Below are 19,613 nucleotides of genomic sequence, written 5' to 3'. Positions count from 1 at the left end.
AAAGACACACTCAGGACTGCTGTACCCACCATTACATTATAACATAATATTACCAATACATCTGCAAGTTGTGCTAGTATAACCCACAGCCATCTGCCTCAAAAGCAAACATATGTGCTACTAACACTGCTTTCAAGTTCAGCAAGGCAACTAGAAATGGAAATACATCCGACTCACTCTCCAGTCTTCTATGACACCATCCAGTCTCCAAACATCAGCAGCACACCAAACTTTCAGTCCAACAAAACAGAATTTCTTCTACTCCAATCTCCCAGACAAATTGTCCATTTAAACCGCATATCAGGATTCACCCACTTATCTAGAGCACACTCTTCTGGTTTGGTCTTGGAAAGGAATGTGTCACAAAGAACATTCCACAAAACATTCTCTATTTCAGAGTACCAAATTAATGACACTGCAAGGCAGCAAGGAAAGATGACCACAATAATTTCCTTGGTAAAGCTAAACCATTGAGTTCATTACTTCACTTACAGTAAAGTATCACTTGATGACTACACATCTACTTCTACAAACACCATACAAAATTTAATTAAAATGTAAACACTTCTGTTTATACTTTTATTTTTACTACATTAACAATCTGCCTCGCAGTGTCTTACAAACAAACCACACTAACTCATTGTTCATCTATGAAAAAGAAAATGTACTAGTTCACAGCTCAAGTGCCTTCCAGGAATGTGCTGTACTCATCATGGGTTGGCACTGTTCAATACACTAAACTGTGGAACAATAGACATGAAAATAAGAACTTCAACTTGGAAAGAACATGTGCATCCAGCAAGATTAAAAAGTGCCGCGTTTAAAACCAGACTTGCGATCGGACACTTTCACAGTGCCTTTCTGGTGGAAAGCTTTTGATACTGTACTAGAAACTGGCACAAAGCAGCACTTTAAAATGAGCGTATAAACGGACACAAAGCAGATTTCATTACCCGCCACATAAAGTAATCTGCCACACACATAAGATGAAAACAAGTTTCAGAATAAACCATTCGCCTGAAATGAGGCTAGCAACACCACATCAACTCCTTGAACAGTGCGACAAAGGCATGTGGTAGAGTCAGATTTCAGTACACGATTTCACTCCAGAGCAGTTCATAAAAAGCTGCCCGATTAATTCCACCATAGGAACAACAGTGCAGCCTGAGCTAATTTTCAGAAAATCCATTTGTAATACCAACCAGAAAACAAATGTTGCCAACTATAAGAGCGTGACAGAAAATGAAAACATGAAAGTTGTTCAGCAGACACTAAACTTTCCAATGGTATAAATGTTGATAGTGCATATCAAACTCATATTTGCCAATGAATGATGATAATGTGCATATTTTCTATCTTTTTGGAAAAGCAAAGCACAATATCTTGGTCAATGTACCATGTAGACCGATAAAATGTGTTTTTAATTTGTTTGTATGATTGTCTGCTTTAAAATGCAATCTTAACCATTACTGTGTGATGCTCCTTTTCGGAGATATTCACAGAAATATGATTGAAATACTTTCTCATAATTCATAAACAAAACCTAATATCCCATTAGATGCAAAAGATAGATGGTTTAATATCAGTGTAGAAGTTGTGTGGCTCAGTGTCCTCTTCAAAATGATGCATCATTTGTCATCACCATGCTCCCATGCAAAGAGATGGGCATCAGAATGAGAAGTATTGAAAATATATAATTTCATAATCCTTCAATCCTAACAAACTGATATCTGTACCTGTGTACAGTAGACAGACTGTTGTCTTACTATCATCCCATCAACCACTTTCTGTTGAAACATCATAGCATCATTATATTTGGTCATAGCAAAACTTTGCTTATGCACACATTGACTCCTGTGTAAATAGCAATTATCTTCTATTTGAGCGTAGTGTTTTTTCTTTAATAATAATTACATCAGTGACAGTTGACACTGGTCTGATATCTGTCCTTGAGACATCAACTCTCTTCAGTGTCCAAGCTTCTAGATACTAATGTGGAGAATAGTAAAATAAACAGACTTGCCAAACTACTTTTAACGGTTACACACAGCAGGTATAGCACAACCAGAATATTGCTCGATACTGTATGTATTAATGACCACTGCAAATTGATTACTGTCCACCAGAAATAAACAGACTGATAAAAAAGGCACTACTTAGACCTGATTACCATGATTTATCATGAATGTTGTGATTGGTCTATATTACATGATCAAAACCTTAGGTTATCAAACACCTAAAGGTTGATCATGAAATATCGCACCCTTAATATCAAAAATGGTTGTTTCCACACAGGGAAACAATGCTGTTCCCCAAACAAAAAAGTTATAAACAGAAATGAAGTGTGTGGGGGGGCTTCCTCCACCCATCCACCCACACCCCCGATGTGGGTGACTGTGCCCCCCCCACACCCCCCTAGCTAAAAATACCAACTCCAAGATTGCTTTACAGCATAGAAAGAACAAAATCCATGTAACGGCCAAACGACACGTTTCCCTGTGTGGAAACAGCCATTCGCAATTTTCAGACTGACATTTTGTGATAAACCTTTAGGTGTTCGATAACCTAAGGTTTCAATCACGTAATAGGGAACCTGTTGTGATCAATAGCTGCTAGGTAATTTCTGTCCCGAAAAACTGGGAATTTGTACGAGTTCCTTTTAGAAGCATACATTAATGTGTTGATGAAATTGTTTCAGTCCAGCTGTATGCCTGAAACTGTAAAACATTACATATCTGTTATTAATGCGTAACTTGTACATCTAATTTTGTGAGAGTTGTGACTCTTGGTGGTCTCCACTGGTGATCCTAATGTTTTCTTCACTTACACAACTATTAATGTAGGAGTCTTCAGTTGGTTTGGAACAGATTTTCTTGGACCCTTCCCACAAATGGGATGGAGTAAGAGATAAAACACTTGCATATCAGAGTCACAGTTGGAAACTAAATGAATGAAATAAGATCACAAAAGGGAAGTACACAGTGTCAAAACAATGACACAATTCACTTTGTATTGCTGAATAACTCAGTAAGCATTTAGCGTCATCCGTAAGACAAAAATATGTTAAATTACAGACCCATGCAACCTAAATATTAATTGAACAGTATTCACACACAACGTTTCACAGATGCTAAAAAGTTGTGTACAAATACTTGGACACAGACAAGGAATGTTCGGTACCTGGAGCTCAAGTAGTAGTGGACATTTCTGAAAAATTTGTCATGAACAATTTCTTCTAATGCTTTACGCGCTGGACTGTCTGACTCTAGCCACAGAACATTGCACTCTTTGCTAAGTTGTTCATGCTTACAGCTACAGACCGAGACTTCTCGACCATTTTGTGTGTTCCTCTCATGCTCATCAATGACATGATTTAAAATGCCACTCCATCTAATCTACAGTGGGGAAAGGACAAGAACAGTAATCATCAAATTGCAGAAACTATTGACAAAGACTGGTATTCAATACACAGCAAAGGCATGTGTTGGTCAGGTTTACCATAAATTGGTCCACAGTCTGACTGTTGATAGCAATACCAGAAATGGTTGGTTATTTTCTTGCACCACTTCTGTAGCACTCTGCTTACGCCATCACTGAACAGCCTGCAAAAAATTGAAAAGGTGGAGTTAGGCTGAAAGTACTCAAGTAGCAAACACATATAATGAAGGTGTCACTTTATAGTGCCAGCCTTGGTTGCATTATACCTGTGTAATTCTTTTCCCTAGATTTTTGGCTCCATGCCAGATGCCAAACAAATGCTTTATTCCAGAGAAATGACTGCCTGTGTGAGTAGAAGCATTAATTGTTGTGATGGTCAACATCAGCAGTGCCAGCATCTTTGTTACATGTGCCTTAAGTATGCAAGTTAAGTTAACCAGGTAACTGAACTTGTCTGATAACCCCTTGTCAAACCAGACACACTCCACGGTGGCAAAAAGATACATAATGCAAATATGCAAACATTATGCATTTAAAACAATACAGATACAACTGTAATGCAAAAGAAATATTTACAAGTGTAAGTACAAATGGATTAGGAAAGTTAAGCCAAAATTAAACATGCAGATCACTAGGCATATGCTAATATGCTTCAGCTAGTCATGTACTGTAGTAAACTCCAGAAGAATTATAATATAAAGTTAGTGTTCAATCGATGCTTATAGAAATCTGAGCTACTTGTCAGTCATTGTGATTTATGCATGGCAACTAAAAACTAAACAGGTGCAAATCAAATAATTATCTATCACAATTTTTCACATCTGGCTAACTCCATACCCCTCAACTGACTGACTGAAATAGGTATATAGAGCAGGAGCATGTTAAAGATGTGTCTGAATTCATTACAGTAAATTGTGCACTATCTTTGGATGCTTATGCATTAGTTTAGCAATTTGAGAATGTACATTGATCAACACTTCCTCCACATAAACTTGGTGCCTCAGAAGGATTTCCATACATCTCTCAAAGGCCATTTCCTCCAGTCTAGTTGAACTTAATCTCATGCTTATCTATGACTTGTATGAGTATAATCTCTTTGGTGGCAACATCCATACATGTGTATGTGCAGTACTAGGCTGGGCTGTCCATACAAGTATCACCTAGATGAATAAGAGTACAAAAGCTGCAAGTTCAGAAACAAGCTAGTGAAAGTACTTGCATAGAGATTGCAATAATGATTGTTACCCATGATCATCACTTCAGCATTTCTACATGCTAAAAGCATCTTCGTGACCATCTCAAGCCAGTACTCCTCAATAACTGGTACTATGTAGAGCCTTTGATACCGGAAGAAAGATGACAGACTCAGAACTGGTAAAACAAGACAACTTGCAAGTAGTGACACCTTTGCATAGTTATTTCCCAAGAGACAGGTTGCTGTTGCCAGCATCGGATCTCCAGCATTTAATCCATTTTTCAGTTGGGGCTGGCTGCTCCACTAGTACACAGTATGTCTTCCTGAGCACGTCTGCTAAATTAATACATACTGGCACATCGTGACCAAATAATAAGCTAACAGCAGTCTTTTGTCAGATATCTTGACTATTTCAAATATCTGACAAAACATAATGTGATCCTTGTTTCTATTTATTTAGTCCTCAAATGTTAGATTAACTGTCATGTAGGGCATGCCCATGAGTAATTACCATTACAGCAAATTTTCAGTTACCTTATATGTTGCAGCTAATGCCATACCTAATTTACTGTCAACAACTCATTTTTTTCAGCGGACGTGCTGCATTGCACAACCCTATGCTAACCTAAAACAGTCAAGTGTTTGTTATTCCCTCCTACTACTGCCTGTCAATGCATTCAACCTTAATATGTTGAACGGTCTGTTATTAATCTCTTTATGATGAGTTTGAATGTAATTTTCTGCTTAGTTTCAGGCTGCTTCACTGCAACATTACCTTCATTTTATGAATAAGTTTCACATATGATGCAATGACTTGTGTGGCACCAATTCTCTAGAACAGGAAGTATATGACTTTTGTAATTATCTAAGCTGGAAAAAGTGTGTTGCATAATTATACTCTGCCTGTTATCAGTAACTTAGACAGTCTATCATGACTAACAAAAAGAGGAGTAGATCAAAGTGTTAGACATGGTCGTTATTTGAGAAACTTACCCATACCAGTGTGAGGCAAGATCCTGAAATTCAGCTTGACATTGAAATCTGGCCTCTGCATTTGTAACACCAGTGGAAACTGGAGTTCTGGGCAAGTTGAAGAAGTTTCTACTGATACACCAGAAGCACTGCGCCCTGTGACACTGATTTTGCTACACTATCATAATCGTTAGTCACATTTGATGTAGCATCCAATAGATCGCTGTCAGAATTCCATCCTCCTCCATACTTTTGAAATTCATTGTCACTATCACTGCAATGTTAAGGATCCCTGATCAAAAGTAATGTTACAGTATATGGCATTATCATAGGTTCATAGGTGTGTACTAGGCTAATGGCCCTGGAGCCTTTACAAGCTTAGCCCAAAAAAAAATTGCCCAGGCACCGTGCCACCCGGTGTTAGTTCACAGTGCCCATATCCAGTAGGGCAACTGGAATGATCCCTGGAGTGAACTTTGTTACCCATCCACTCATCAAGATTTCATTTGAAGAGGGCCAGAGAGATGCTCTGCTTCACATGAATGGAAAGCTTATTCCAGAGTATGGGCAATCTTTGTGAGATGAACCTGTCCCTCCAGCATGTTCTGTTAATTGTGGTAATGAGGTTGTGATCTCTGGAGCATGTGGCATAGGGGGCTTGGGATTTCTTTAGGTGTAACATTTCAAGTAGGGCTGGTTCAGACATGGCTTTGTAAGTCAAGCAGAGATCACCTCTAAGTAGATGATATAAGACTGAGAACAGCTGAAGTTTCTTGAGTCTGTCCATGTAGGACATGTGTTTAAGGCCTAGTTTCCTTTTTGTGAGGTACTTTTGTGGCCTCTCCAGCTGTTGTAGGTGTTTGGTCAGGTACATGCCAGACAGGGCGTTATATTCGATGATTGGTCTAATGAGGGATGAGTGGAGAGGGATGATCTCTTTCTTCCTGGATGTGAAAACTTTGGTTATAAGATGTGCCACGTAGAAGGACTTTCTGACCACAGTGGCAATGTGGTGGTCGAAGGTGAGGTGGCTGTTGACCTGAGTGCCTAGATCTCTTATGGTCCCTTCAGTGTTCAGTGGGCTCCAATTAATGTGGTAATTTGTGGGAACTGAGGTTTTTCCAAAAGGGGATGGCAATGCATTTTTTGGTGTTAAGCTTCAGGCCATGGTTCTGACACCAGTCATTGGCTCAGAGAGGCCCTTTTATAGGATGTCTGCATCACTTGGGGAGTTGATAATGACTCCTAGCTTGCAGTCAACAGTGAACTTGGTCAGCCAGAGTCCTCCTGTGTTGGCCTGGACTTCTGAGAAGTAGATGCCAAACAGGAGAGGACCCAGGACCGAGCCCTGTGGGACTCCACTTGTAACTGATCAACAGTCTGACTTGGAATCCACAACTTTCAATCTGTGGGTCTTGTCTGTGAGCCGATTTGCAACCCACCTAGTGATGTAAGGATTGATGCCTAGTTTGGTGAGTTTATCAATGATACCTGAATGGGGAATGGTGCCAAAGGCCTTGGCCAGGTTGAGGTAGGCTGTATGTGCTGCCTTACCCTCATCCACAGCCTTGGTGACTGGCTCAAAGAAGTCAATCCGGTTCAGCAGGCAGGGTCTCCCCTGGACAAAGCAAAACTGTGTGGGGTCAAGGGTTTGGCAATTGCCTATATCTTTGTTAAACAGGTCCATGATGATACGCTCCATAGCCTTGCATACCAGACTCGTCAGGCTAATGGGGCTATAGTTTCCAGGGTCTGTAGTTGCTCCCTCTTTATGGAGCGGGATGACTATAGCAGTGTGCCATTCGATAGGGACATAGTCTGAGGTAAGACTGTGAACAGGGCACACAGATGTGGTGTCAGTTTGTTTTGTAGCTCATGGAGGATGCAGCCAGGGCTACTGTCAGGTCCCATGGACACCGTATTCTTGGTTTTGAACAAAGCAGCTTTTACATGTGCCACAGAAATGGTGGGTACCAGGCTTTTTTCTGGTATTGTGATAGGGCCCTTGGGGAGGAGAGATGGGGTAAAGTTGGCACTGAATCAGTTGGCCAGTATGTTGGCTATAGCTGTTGGCTCCATATAGGATGTGCCATTGTGCAACAACTCAGAGCAAATCTGGGTATTGCCTTTGAAGGTTTTGATATAGCTATAGAAGGCTTTGTGGTTGCTTTTGGTGTCAGCCACAATTCTGCCTTCATAGCTGGCTTTAGAAGATTTGATAAGGGGATCTCAGATTTCTGTTGAGACTGATAAGGGAGGTTATCCAGACTTGTGACTTCATTTTGTTCTACCACAGTTTCTTCCTTCTGTTGTAGAGTTTATTGATGGCTGGGAACCACCAGATTGGCTTCCTTTTTTTTGGAGGAGAGTGTCTTAGTTCTATTTGGTATGGCAAGGTCCATGCATTTGTGTAAATGCTCGTACAGTGCACTGATGTATGATTTGACTGTCACGCAGCTATTTTCCATTGGCATGGGTGCCGAGAAGTTGGCCACCTCTGTTTTTAGGAGCCCAAAGTCAGCTTTAGAGAAGTTTTTCAGGGTGGTCACCTTAGCAGAGGGTGTAGGTGTGATGGCAATTTTTCATGGTGATCAGTTTGTGATCAGATATAACCAGGGAGGAATTGACTAGGTGTGGAGCAATGGTCTCCCATGTTGGTGATAACCAGGTCGAGGATGTTGCTTCCTCTAGTGGGGATCAGAATGAGCTGGTCCAGGGCATTGGAACTGATAAATTCCAGAAAGCATTGGGTCTGTACATTGGTACTTGAATAGTTTTCCCAGTTGATGGGAAGGGTAGTTGAAGTCACCCAGTATGACTGTATTGGGTTGGACCTTGATAGATTCCAGGATGCTTAGGAAGTTGGAGTGAGATATTTGGGATGTAAGATTCTTGAATAGATCTGTTCATAAGTATACTGATGGGGTAGGCTATGGAGCTTGCAGCTGTTTTTAGGAACCCCAAGGGTAGGTTATCAGGAGCATTTGTACAAGATTTTAGCTTTAGAAGGAGTTTCATTATGGTGTGTGTGGGAACAGGAGAGAGAGAAAATTTAGGGACAGAGGAAGGTATTACATAAGTGGGTGTTTGGATAGGTGAGTTAGTGTCAGAAGAGGGAAAGGTAGTAGTCAATTTGGCAATGGATTCTATAAAGTGTGAGTTGAAGAGACCGGCTATATCGGAGGGTGTTTTATCAGGGTGTGGGCAAGGATTGGTGTTAGAGCCTGGGTGAAGTAGGGAATTTAAAGCTCCCCAGAATTTCTGAGGGTTTAGTCTGTGCTGGTCCTGTAGTGTATGGAAATATTCCTTTTTGGTGACTTGTTTTTTGGCCTGATTATGTAGCTGTTTATATAGTGCTAGGTCGGCTGGGGTTTTATGTTTTTGCCAGGCTTTCCATACTTTATCTCTAGTAGACATGATTTGTTTGGTGGATTTAGTAAGCCAGGTGGCATGATTAGATTTGACCCTTTTCAGCCGAGATGGAGCTATGCTATCTAGGATTTTGAGGAATTTTGAATTGAAAGATTCAACTGCTTCATCAAGGGGGATGGTTCTTAATGGTGCCCAGTTACTATTGTGTAAAATTACATTTATGATTTCTGGTGAGAAATGGGATAGGTCTCTGGTATGTTTTAGTTGGTGGTTATTTGTGGCTGAGGTAGATTTACGTATAGCAAAGGCTGGAAGGTGGTCCCTGATGCTGTTTGATAAAGTCCCAGAGAAGGAGATATTTTTGGATCAGATACCTGGATCCAGTCTAAGACTGAGTCTTGGTTATTTTTATTATTGGGCCTGGTAATATCAGTGATTAGTTGGGTGTATTTAAATAAATTGATGTTAGTTTGGTGGTTAGGCACTATGGTGTGGGTATTAGGATATATTAGGGTGATTCCTCTGCCTTTTCTGTGTGGCCTGTCATGTCTAAGGCATGAATAGTTGGGGGGAAGGAATTCAGTGTTGCTGATATAGGGTTTAAGCCATGTTTCAGTTATGGCAGTGACGTCGGGTTTGTTTTGATGTAGCCATGCTAGGAAATGGGGGGGGGGGGTTGTTTTTGATGCTTTGTAAGTTAATGGTAGTGAAATTCAAGGTTTTCATGGTTTTGGGTTGGTTTTGAGGGGTGGATAGTGGGCCTGGGTTTGAGTGTATGTCACCACATTTGATTAAATTTGAGAGGGAGAACAGATTTTTGGAGAGATGATGTAGTTTGGTTTTCTGGTTTGGGTTTGTTAGATTGGTGTGGTTGTTATGTAGAGGAAGGAATTTTACTCTAATGTGTAGAGTGATGTCTGTGGTATATAAGGAAGAGCCTATTTTGGAACAGCTTGGGAGTGATTGTGTATGTGTGTATGTTGAGTATGTTAATTTAGAAGGTATATGAGTTGTGTGATGGGATGTAAGGTGGAAGAGTAGATAGAGGTGTAGGGAGATAAGGATTATAATACTGGAGTATAGAGGCATATTGTTAGGGTATAATTAGGTAGGAGATGAGTATTGGTGGGAAAGCTGAAGTGGGGGTGGAGTTAGATGAGTGAGATGAGAGTTCAAGGTTATAGTGGGGTGTGGTTACATAAATTAGATGAGCTTGGGTGGGTGGGAATGGAGGTAGGGTAGGGGAGCGGAGTGAGTCCTCACTTCAGGACATCTACATTGCAGACTTTACAGTTAGTAAACAAAATTAAACTTCATAGTATCAGAGATTGTGCGAGTTGCCATTGAATAAACTGCCTGTGTTACACTACATCAGGGTTGTGATAGTGAGCAAAACACTGCATTCAGACAGCTGCTCAAGGACCTACTGGAGAAACCAGCAGAACATGACTTGGTGTATGATAATGGATGACTTGAATGCCAATATCGGGAGAGACACAACAGGATTTGACCACTGCCTGGGTACACATGGGTGGGGCAACAGGAAGGCAAAGACATTCTATACATTGGTCTGCCAAATGCCTTGATAGTAGCCAACCCATGGTTTAGAAACTCAGACTTCCTCTTAGTAAGGAGAAGGCACTAGGGTAGAATCCATGATTGCAGTGTCAGCCCCAAGTGAAACAGTAGGCACACAGCATAAGTCATAACTTGCCACCATCAGCTGCAAGCAGTCGTCAGACCAGATTGAAGACCTGGAAGTTGACTGGAGAGAAATTACATCATTTCAAACAATTACGCAGGGATATAGCAGCCCAAGGAGAGGTGGAATTAGGTGCTTGGGACAATGGCAGTGTCAAAAAACAGCATGTGTTAGGAGTACAGAAAGGATATGTTGCCAAGCGTGGTATGTTATTAAGGTACATTATGAAAGCTGGTGTTGGAATGCACAACACAAAAAAAAATCATACAGCAGTGAGGAACAAGTGGGAGACGGTAGTTGTTCCTAGCCTGGTCAGTCTCTATGTTTGTCTAACAAAGAAGCTAAGAAATATGCTGCAATAGCAAAGAATAGGTTATTAGAGCCACTACCAACTTCACCAAATTATTCCTGTAAGAGCTTCAATGAACCTATATCGGGTTGCAAGGCAAAGAGAAAGATAAAAGTACTCCGGTCAGTGTACAAGACCAAAGGTGCGCCCTCAACTGTGGGCATAAGAGGCATCAAACTCCTACCACATTGCATGCTGGTTCTGGAGAGGGTGATTGATAAGTGCATATGCATACTATGTAAGATGGGAGATAAAGATGAAGCACTACTGACACAATGCTTGCAGTGAGACAGATACTTGAGATGAAGCTGGAGAGTAGGACAGAGTCCAATGGGCATTCTAGACTTGGAGAAATGTTTATGACAAGGTCGCAAGAAAGCACATCTTGCTAGTACTGCATTCATTGGAAGTCCCAGAAACAGTTGTAGAATTACTGCTGGCTATGTGCAAGCACCCAGAGACTCAAGTACGGACATTATTTAGCTTCACAGAGGAGTTTCCAGTGGGAGTGTACACCATGATTTAGCTCTGAGCTCACTGCTGTGCATACTGGTGATGGACCATAGCAAACAGGTTACAGGGGACAGATCAACAAAGCTGCTGTAAGCAGACAATGTGGCAGTACAAGCAGACTGAGCTTGCACTTCAGCAAAGGATAAGGATAATGGCATACAAATTTCAAGGCACATTGGAGGAAACCAAGCACTGTTGATGGTGATGAAAATGAACTGCCTGACAAAGATGCTAGGGTGCACACTGTGGGACAGGACAAGGATTGAGGACATAAGAGCAGAACCCAAAGTAGCTCCAATTAAAGAAAATATCAAATAAATCAGCTCACTGTGGTTAGGGCACCTGTGTAGAAAAGCAGCCAAAGATCTGCGACAGTCACGCATGGGTGTTGATGAAAGTAGGAGTGCATCATTCAATCCATGCAGGTGGTGACAGCTAACATGATACCCCGACACCATGTAGAATAAATGGGAAAAAAGGGGGCTGTTGATGAAGCACCAATTGTTACAATGTGTTTAATATTTCTTCTTTTAAAGATTCTTTGCATACACAAGGAGACAGACAGCATCAGCCATGAAAGCTAAACATTCCCAGGTACAAGCATTTCATCATGAAATGCCACTGCAATTATCCTTCACCAATACCAGTCAGTTAACATCATCGCTAAATACTCCATCCACATAATTCTGCAAACATGGAAATCTTATAATAAAAATGTTTTGCAGATGACTAAATGATGGATATAGAGTCCTTTGCTACTAGCATGCACAGTTCCGGTTGCCATTGAATAGAGGATTTACACTTGCTCGATTAAAAAAAGAGTACTATTGCAATACATACTGCATGGAAAACTTGACAACAGGTTCATAGCTACTACCCATCTCCTACAAAGGAGGAGATCAGGACTGATGCATCCACCCACTTTAAAAGTGAAAACAGTATATTATCAGCAATCCGGCTATATACTGTGGGAGCTAAAATCCACAGCCTTCATGAAAAGCAACTATACTACATGTCCTACAGACACATTGGTCAGAAGCAGCAATACACTTCCCATCCCACAGTGCTCACGGCTTTTGGATAAATCCACGAGCTACTCAACTATCTCTCTCACCTTTGCAGCACAACAAATAGGTAAAAAAGCTACTTTCTTGACAATGGCCCGAAAAGATCAACACTTTCTAAACATTGCATGTATTTCAGATACTAAGTACAAGAAACTGCTTTGTCTTGCCATCCATCATCTACTGGATAGGAAAGCTACAATTTACTCAGTTCACTTCTGTAACATTTAAGTGTACTAAACACAGCAATGCCAATTCCCTCTAGGCGTTGTCACTCAAGTGAATACACATCTGCTGATGACAATAAGTGCATCAGCAATTATGCATCTCTAGTGAAAGTAATGATAGACAGTTAAAACCAAAGAAGCAGAACAACAGATACATACATAGATGAAGCATCACCAACAGCCAGCATGGAAAATACACAGCTTCTTTCTAAGATCCAGAGACAGCAAGAAGGGCAGTATCAGTTATGTGCATACAATAAGGAAAAAAACTCAGCACCTTGATAAGGAGCACAGCATGAAGGCTGTATTTTTTACCACTGTGCAGGCAGAAAATGAAGTCTGTGTGACAATGCAGTATTGCTGAATATTGATCTTGATAACTGCATATTGACATCCCTGTAGCTATTAAAAATATAGTGAAACATTTCTCGTACACTAATTGATGGCATCTCCGAATCCCTATAAACTGGGCTACGTTACGTACAATGGTTGCTATTGTGCATGGCTTCGATACCCCCACTAATATCACTAATTTCACATGACTATCAGTTGACATCAACTAACATTAACAGCTACATTCAACATGACTGTAACCAACAATTGCGACATCCTTGGCCATAGGGCCATATAGTGCTCTAACTCAGCTGTGTTACCACTTCATGTGTGTACCTGGTAAAACACAAACAGCACTGATTCAAAATTTGAATTTGCAGACCACCTTGCTGATATGTTCTATTACAATTTAGTATGCAGGACATGTAATTCAGATGTAAAGCACACCAGGAACTTTCTGTACAGAGCACATAACACATACCTGTATTACCACAGTGATTGCCGATAATTGCTTGTTTGTAAGCAAATTAACTGCATGGGCTCAATATGTCCACTTGCTTTGAGAACGCACAACTTAGTCTGTGAACAGTTCACTCTTTTCTATCCACTTATTTCATTCCCCAGAAACCCTAGTATTCATGCACCATGCTATTACATGTCCAGATGAGGGCACTACATATGTAGACACTAGATTCCTTCTTACTGCAACAGTAGGTTCATAGGTAGGTACTAGGCTATCTGCCTGAGGGCATTTATAAGCCTAGCAAGAGTGTGTTAGCTTTTGCTGCCCCATTGATTAATTAACTGAGCCTCTGTCAAGAAAAGCCAATGAAGTTATCCCAGGGGTGTATTTTCTGTTACCCATCCACTCGTCAAGGTTTCTCTTGAAGAGTGTGAGTGAGGGGCTCTGCCTAATGTAGTTAGGAATTTTGTTCCAAAGCATGGGGAGTCTCTGTGACAGGAATCTACCCCTCCAGCATGTTCTATTTATTGTTGTGGTGAGGTTTAGCTCACTAGACCGAGTGGCTCGTAGTGACTTGGATTTCTTTAGGTGGAGCATGTCCATCAATTCTGAGTTGGACATGGCTTTGTAAGTCAGGCACACATCACCTCTGAGTAAGCGATATACAACTGAGTACAGCCAGAGTTTTTCCAGTTGGGCTGCATAGGATATATGTTTGAGGCCAGTAATCCTCTTGGTGAGGTACTTTTGTGGTCTTTCCAGCTGTTGGAAGTGTCTTCTGAGGTACATCCCAAATGGGGCATTGTACTCTATGATGGGTCCGATAAGTGATGAGTAGAGGGGCACTATAACCTCTTTATTTCTAGATGTGAACCCTTTAGTAATTAGATGGGCCACATAGGATTTCCTAACTACTTTGGCAATATGATTGTCATAGGAGAGATTACTATCTACCTGGGTCCCCAGATCTCTTATTACCTCTTCTGTATTAAGGGGGCTGCCACCTATGTGATAATTCATGGGTGTTTTGTTTTTCCCAAACAGGATGACTATGCATTTTTTGGCATTTAGCTTAAGGCCATGACTTTGACACCAGGTGTCCGTCTCAGTAAGGCCCTTTTGGAGAATGTCTGTGTCAGCCGAAGAGTCAATTATGGCTCCCAGTTTGCAGTAATCAGTGAACTTGGTTAGCCATAGTCCTCCTGTGTTTGCCTGTACTTCTGAGAATTGTATGCTGAACAGTAGGGGTCCTGGGACTGAGCCTTGTGGGGCACCACTTGTGACTGGTTTAGAGTTGGACCTGGAGTCCACTATTCTTACCATGTGAGTTCTGTCTGTAAGTCAGTTGGCAAGCCATCTCATGACGTAGGGGTTTATGTTCAGTCTGGTGAGTTTTTCTATAATTCCAGAGTGGGGAATGGTGTCAAAAGCCTTGGCAAGGTCAAGGTAGGCTGTGTGAACTACCTTCCCCTCATCTATGGACTTGGTGACTGTCTCGAAGAAGTCAACCAGGTTTAGTAGGCATGATCTGCCCTTAACAAAGCTGAACTGGGTCAGGTCAAGTGTTTGGAGGTTCCCAATGTCTTTGTTAATGAGTTCCATGATGATGCGCTCCATAGCTTTGCAGACCAGGCTAGTCAGGCTTATGGGGCAATAGTTACCAGGGTCAGTTGTGGGCCCCTCCTTTGTGGAGTGGAATAACCGTTGCTGTGTGCCATTCTATGGGCACATAGCCTGTGGAGAGGCTGAGGTTGAACAGTGTGTTTAGGCGGGTGGTTAGTTTGTTCTGTAGTTCATGTAAGATGCAGCCTTTGACACCATCTGGCCCCATTGATGCTCTGCTTTTGGCTTTTGAAAGGGCTGTTTTCACTTGTGCGTCTGTGATTTCTGGGACACTACACTTTTCTGGTATTTTTGTGGGCTCTTTTGGGGGTGAGAGGGGGGTTAGGTTTGCACTGAATCTATCTGCCAGGATATTGGCAATATCAGTGGATTCAGTATATTTTGTGCTATTTTGCACTAGCTCAGAGCATATCTGTCAGTTGCCACTTAGATTCTTGACATAGCTAAAGAAGGCTTTGTGGTTATCTTTTGAATCCTTGGCTATTTTTCTTTCGAAGTTGGCCTTGGAGGATTTTATGAGGGACCTTAGTTTCTTACTGCTGCTGATCAGGGATGTCTTTCCTTCTTGGGATTTGCTTTTTTTCTGAACTAGTTTCCTCCTATTGTATAGCCTGTTTATGTCAGGGGTCCACCAGACTGGTTTCCTTCACTTTGAGGAGTGAGTCTTGGTTTTGCTAGGGATGGCATGATCCATGCATCCTTGTAGGTGCTCATAGAGTGCATTTGTAAAGGTTCATGCATCTTGGTCACTGTTATCCTTTAGCTTGGGGGCTGTGAAACTTACCACCTCTGTCTTTAAGTAAGGTGAAGATTGCTATAGAAAAGGTTTTCACTGTCGTTTCCTTGGTTGAAGGTGGTGATGTGGTGTGGACATCCAGAGTGATTAGTTTATGGTCTGATCTAACCAGCGACGGGTTGACCTCTGGTGTGGAACACCTGTCGCCCATGTTGGTGATGACCAGGTCCAGTATGTTTTCACCTCTGGTAGGGGAGTTTACCAGCTGATCCAGGGCATTTGAGTTGATAAATTCCAGGAAGCGCTGGACCTGGGAGTTTGTACTTGAGTAGTTTTCCCAATTAACGGTAGGGTAATTGAAATCTCCCAATATCAGAGTGTTCGGTAAGACCTTCATGTTTTCCAGTGTCTCCAAAAAGGCGGAGTGGTGGTCCTGGGTCATGGAGGGTGATCTGTAGCAGGCCGCAGTTTGCATTGCAGATTTGCCTGATATTAGTTGCACATGGATGATCTTGGAGGTATCATGCTGCACCACTAACCTAGAGGTGTAGGTATCCTTGATGAATATGGATACACCCCCTCCTTTTGTGTTTCGGTCCATGTTCTGTGGCTGTAATGTGTGGTATGAGTTGTAGCCCGGTAGTGCTGGTGTGCTCTGTGGAGCCTTGAACCAGGTTTCAATTACTGCACAGATGTTGACATTCTCCATACTGAGGAGTACTTAAAGCGCATGCATTTTGAGATTTAAACTCATGGCATTGAGTAGCATAACCCTCATTTTTTTTATTTGTGCTGTTTACGGAGGTGGGTTTGACTTTGAGCTTTGCCTAAAAAAGGCACTATGGGGGCAGCAAGAGCCTTGGCCAGTATTCAAAAGCCTAGGGGTGACAGGTGCAAGCTGTCTCTTGCGAAGCAACGAGGCTTGTCGAGCATGTCATCCCAGGCTGACAGACACTGGATCCCCTTTGAATGACACCAGAAGCTTAGCCAATTGTTGAAATTGACCATTTTTTCTTTACACTGCGTTATCATTCTTGGTGAGGGCAGGATGCTACTCAGGGTCATACCTGCCTGGGCTATATGATCTGAGAGCTCTTCCATATCTCTCTTCATGTAGTCCAGGGAGGTACGTCTCAGGTCATTCACACCAACATGAACAATGACAGAGTCATATTTGTACTTGTTCTGGAGTGACCTGAGTGCTTGTGTTATGTGGCGGATTCTGGCTCCTGACAAGCAGCTAACAGTAACCTTCTCCTTGTCCAGCCTAGTGAGTGGGACATCAGTGTGCCTGAATATAGAGTCATCTATTACTAGTGTGCTAGGTATGTTTTTCACCTTAAGGGCTGTGATTGTGCAACACACTGATTTTGTGTGTTATGTGTTGTCTGGTTTGTGATGGGAAGTGCAGGTTTTTTGGGTGTCTGCTTTGGAGGTCTGTGATGCTTTTGCAAGTTTTTATTTAGAGCCTCCAAGTATGATTTCATGTATTTATGTGAATTTTTTGCCAGCGCTGGTTTAGTATGTCTATGTGAGGCTGGAGGTGTGGTGCAAGTGTTAACCTTCTCCTCATGACTGCCTGCTCCGGTCTTGGGTGGAGAGAGCTTAGCCTCCAATTTAGCTATATAATTGCATTTCTCGCATATGTTAATGTTTTGTGGTAGAAGGAGAGGGTTGTCTGTGTATGAGGCAGTTGTAACATTGCCTCAGGATACCCAGGTTCACCAGTTGGACTGGAGAGTATACCTGAAATTGCCCTTTGGTCATGTCTGAATAGTAGGGTGAGCTGCTTAGTCGCTTGGTTGGTGAGGGGTGAATAATGAACCTTGCCCTGCTGGGCAATCAAGTGTTGGGGTATATTAGTGCTTGCTATTAGATCTGAGCAAGTGCTGGACTGTAGGATAATTTTTAAGTGCTTAGGTTGAGAGTTAGACTACTTATAAGGGAAAAACTGATGAGGAGACTTGGTGGAGCCGGGATAAATTTAGCCCTAGCTAACCGATGCTGCCTGGACATGCAAAACCGTGCAAACGCTGTTTTTGCAGCAGGGAAATGAAAGAGGTAGAAATTAGCCCAAAATGGCCTATAAACTACTAACTTCTGGGCTAGAACCACTCCTCCAGGGACAGATGGCTGCTCAAAGCTCCCTCTCTCACAGGTGAACAGAGAAACCTCCCTCTATCCAAGTAAGGTATGGGCAACTCAGAAAATTGTAACACAGCTCTGAATTCAGCACTAGCCTGAAAACTGGACTATACTAGCTTAGAAAGGTGGGAAACAAGGACATTTTTTTTTAAAAGATAAGGCAAAAACAGTAAAAAATACACTTAAAACAGCTTTAGATGACTTCAAGCAATCAGAAAAGGCTTTTAAACAAATTACCCAATTAACCAGTAAAAAAAATCTCAAAACTGAGCCCTGTTCCTGTAGTCTTCAATCAGACAAGTTTTAACAGCACACTCTTGCCACTGGGGTGCAGGGGAACCTTCTCCAAAAAAGAAGGCCTAGATTAGTGCTCAAGTTATGCAAAGTTTGATTCAGCAGGCCTGGATCTAGTCTATGCTACAGCAAACAAGGCGCACCAATTTCAGTAAGAAACAGTTCAAATATGCAGGCACTATAAGCCTTAACCAGAAATTCCCAGCTCAGAAGGGCAGAGTCCAGCCTCTCCTCTCACAAGAGTGCAGACCACAAACCTTATTAATGTAAAATAACTGACCTGAAGCCCTAGTGCTTAAACCAGAACTAATACACTTTCAGAATAACAGTCACTGAGCCTTCAATCAGCAGTTCCCAACTTAGAAGGATGTAAGCTACCTGTCCTGCCACAACAGTGCAGACCACAAACATTCTTAATGTAAAACAACTGGTCTGAAGCCCAAGTGCTTAAACCAAAAGGCTTAGAATGATAGCTACACTTTAATCAGGTTGCTACCAAGCAGTAATAAATACAATTGAACAATCAGTCAACTCCTAACCCCATCTAGCAGAAAGTGTTTTAAAAATACCTACAGCCCTTATTTCAGGCATTTTGTTTAACACTTAATGAGTAAATGCATGAGTATCATGTGATTGCACAACATTCTGCTCTTCTTGCTAATGTTAACAGCCGCATGCACTCTTCCTCATTGGCTCCCTTGTCCATGCACAGCCAAGTTGACAACTTTAACAATGCAGCCACATCCACTCTCTAGTGCCACTTTAGTAATCTAATTTTTCATAATCAATGCAGTTAAAAATGGCATTTTTTTTTATTCACGATGCAAGTAAAACATGTGCAATGTCATCGGGCGGACCCTACAATGACTGCAACAATCTTAGTGCTCATCTGTAATGAATGGAGTATCTATACTTCCAACTACCTCAGCTTTAAATGAAAAAACATAACACACGTAATCTGAGCTATACCTTCATTCCCTGCACTCAAAACTACACATCTACTTTGAGAAATGCTAATAAGCATTGTACTCACGCAGTCGACAGATGCTACTCCACTGTTAGCCTGGCTTCTCATTACTTTTCCCAAATCTTGAAATATGTCTTGCAATCACTACATTCTTCTCTGGACGCTCACACTTTGCGATGTTCTTTGGATGGGCTGGTATGGACATGGGGTCAATTTTAAC

This window comes from Protopterus annectens, chromosome 6.part1, assembly GCF_019279795.1.
Source record: "Protopterus annectens isolate FY-2018-M chromosome 6.part1, PAN1.0, whole genome shotgun sequence".
Classification (NCBI taxonomy): domain Eukaryota; kingdom Metazoa; phylum Chordata; order Ceratodontiformes; family Protopteridae; genus Protopterus; species Protopterus annectens.
Note: the sequence above shows the minus strand (reverse complement) of the source record.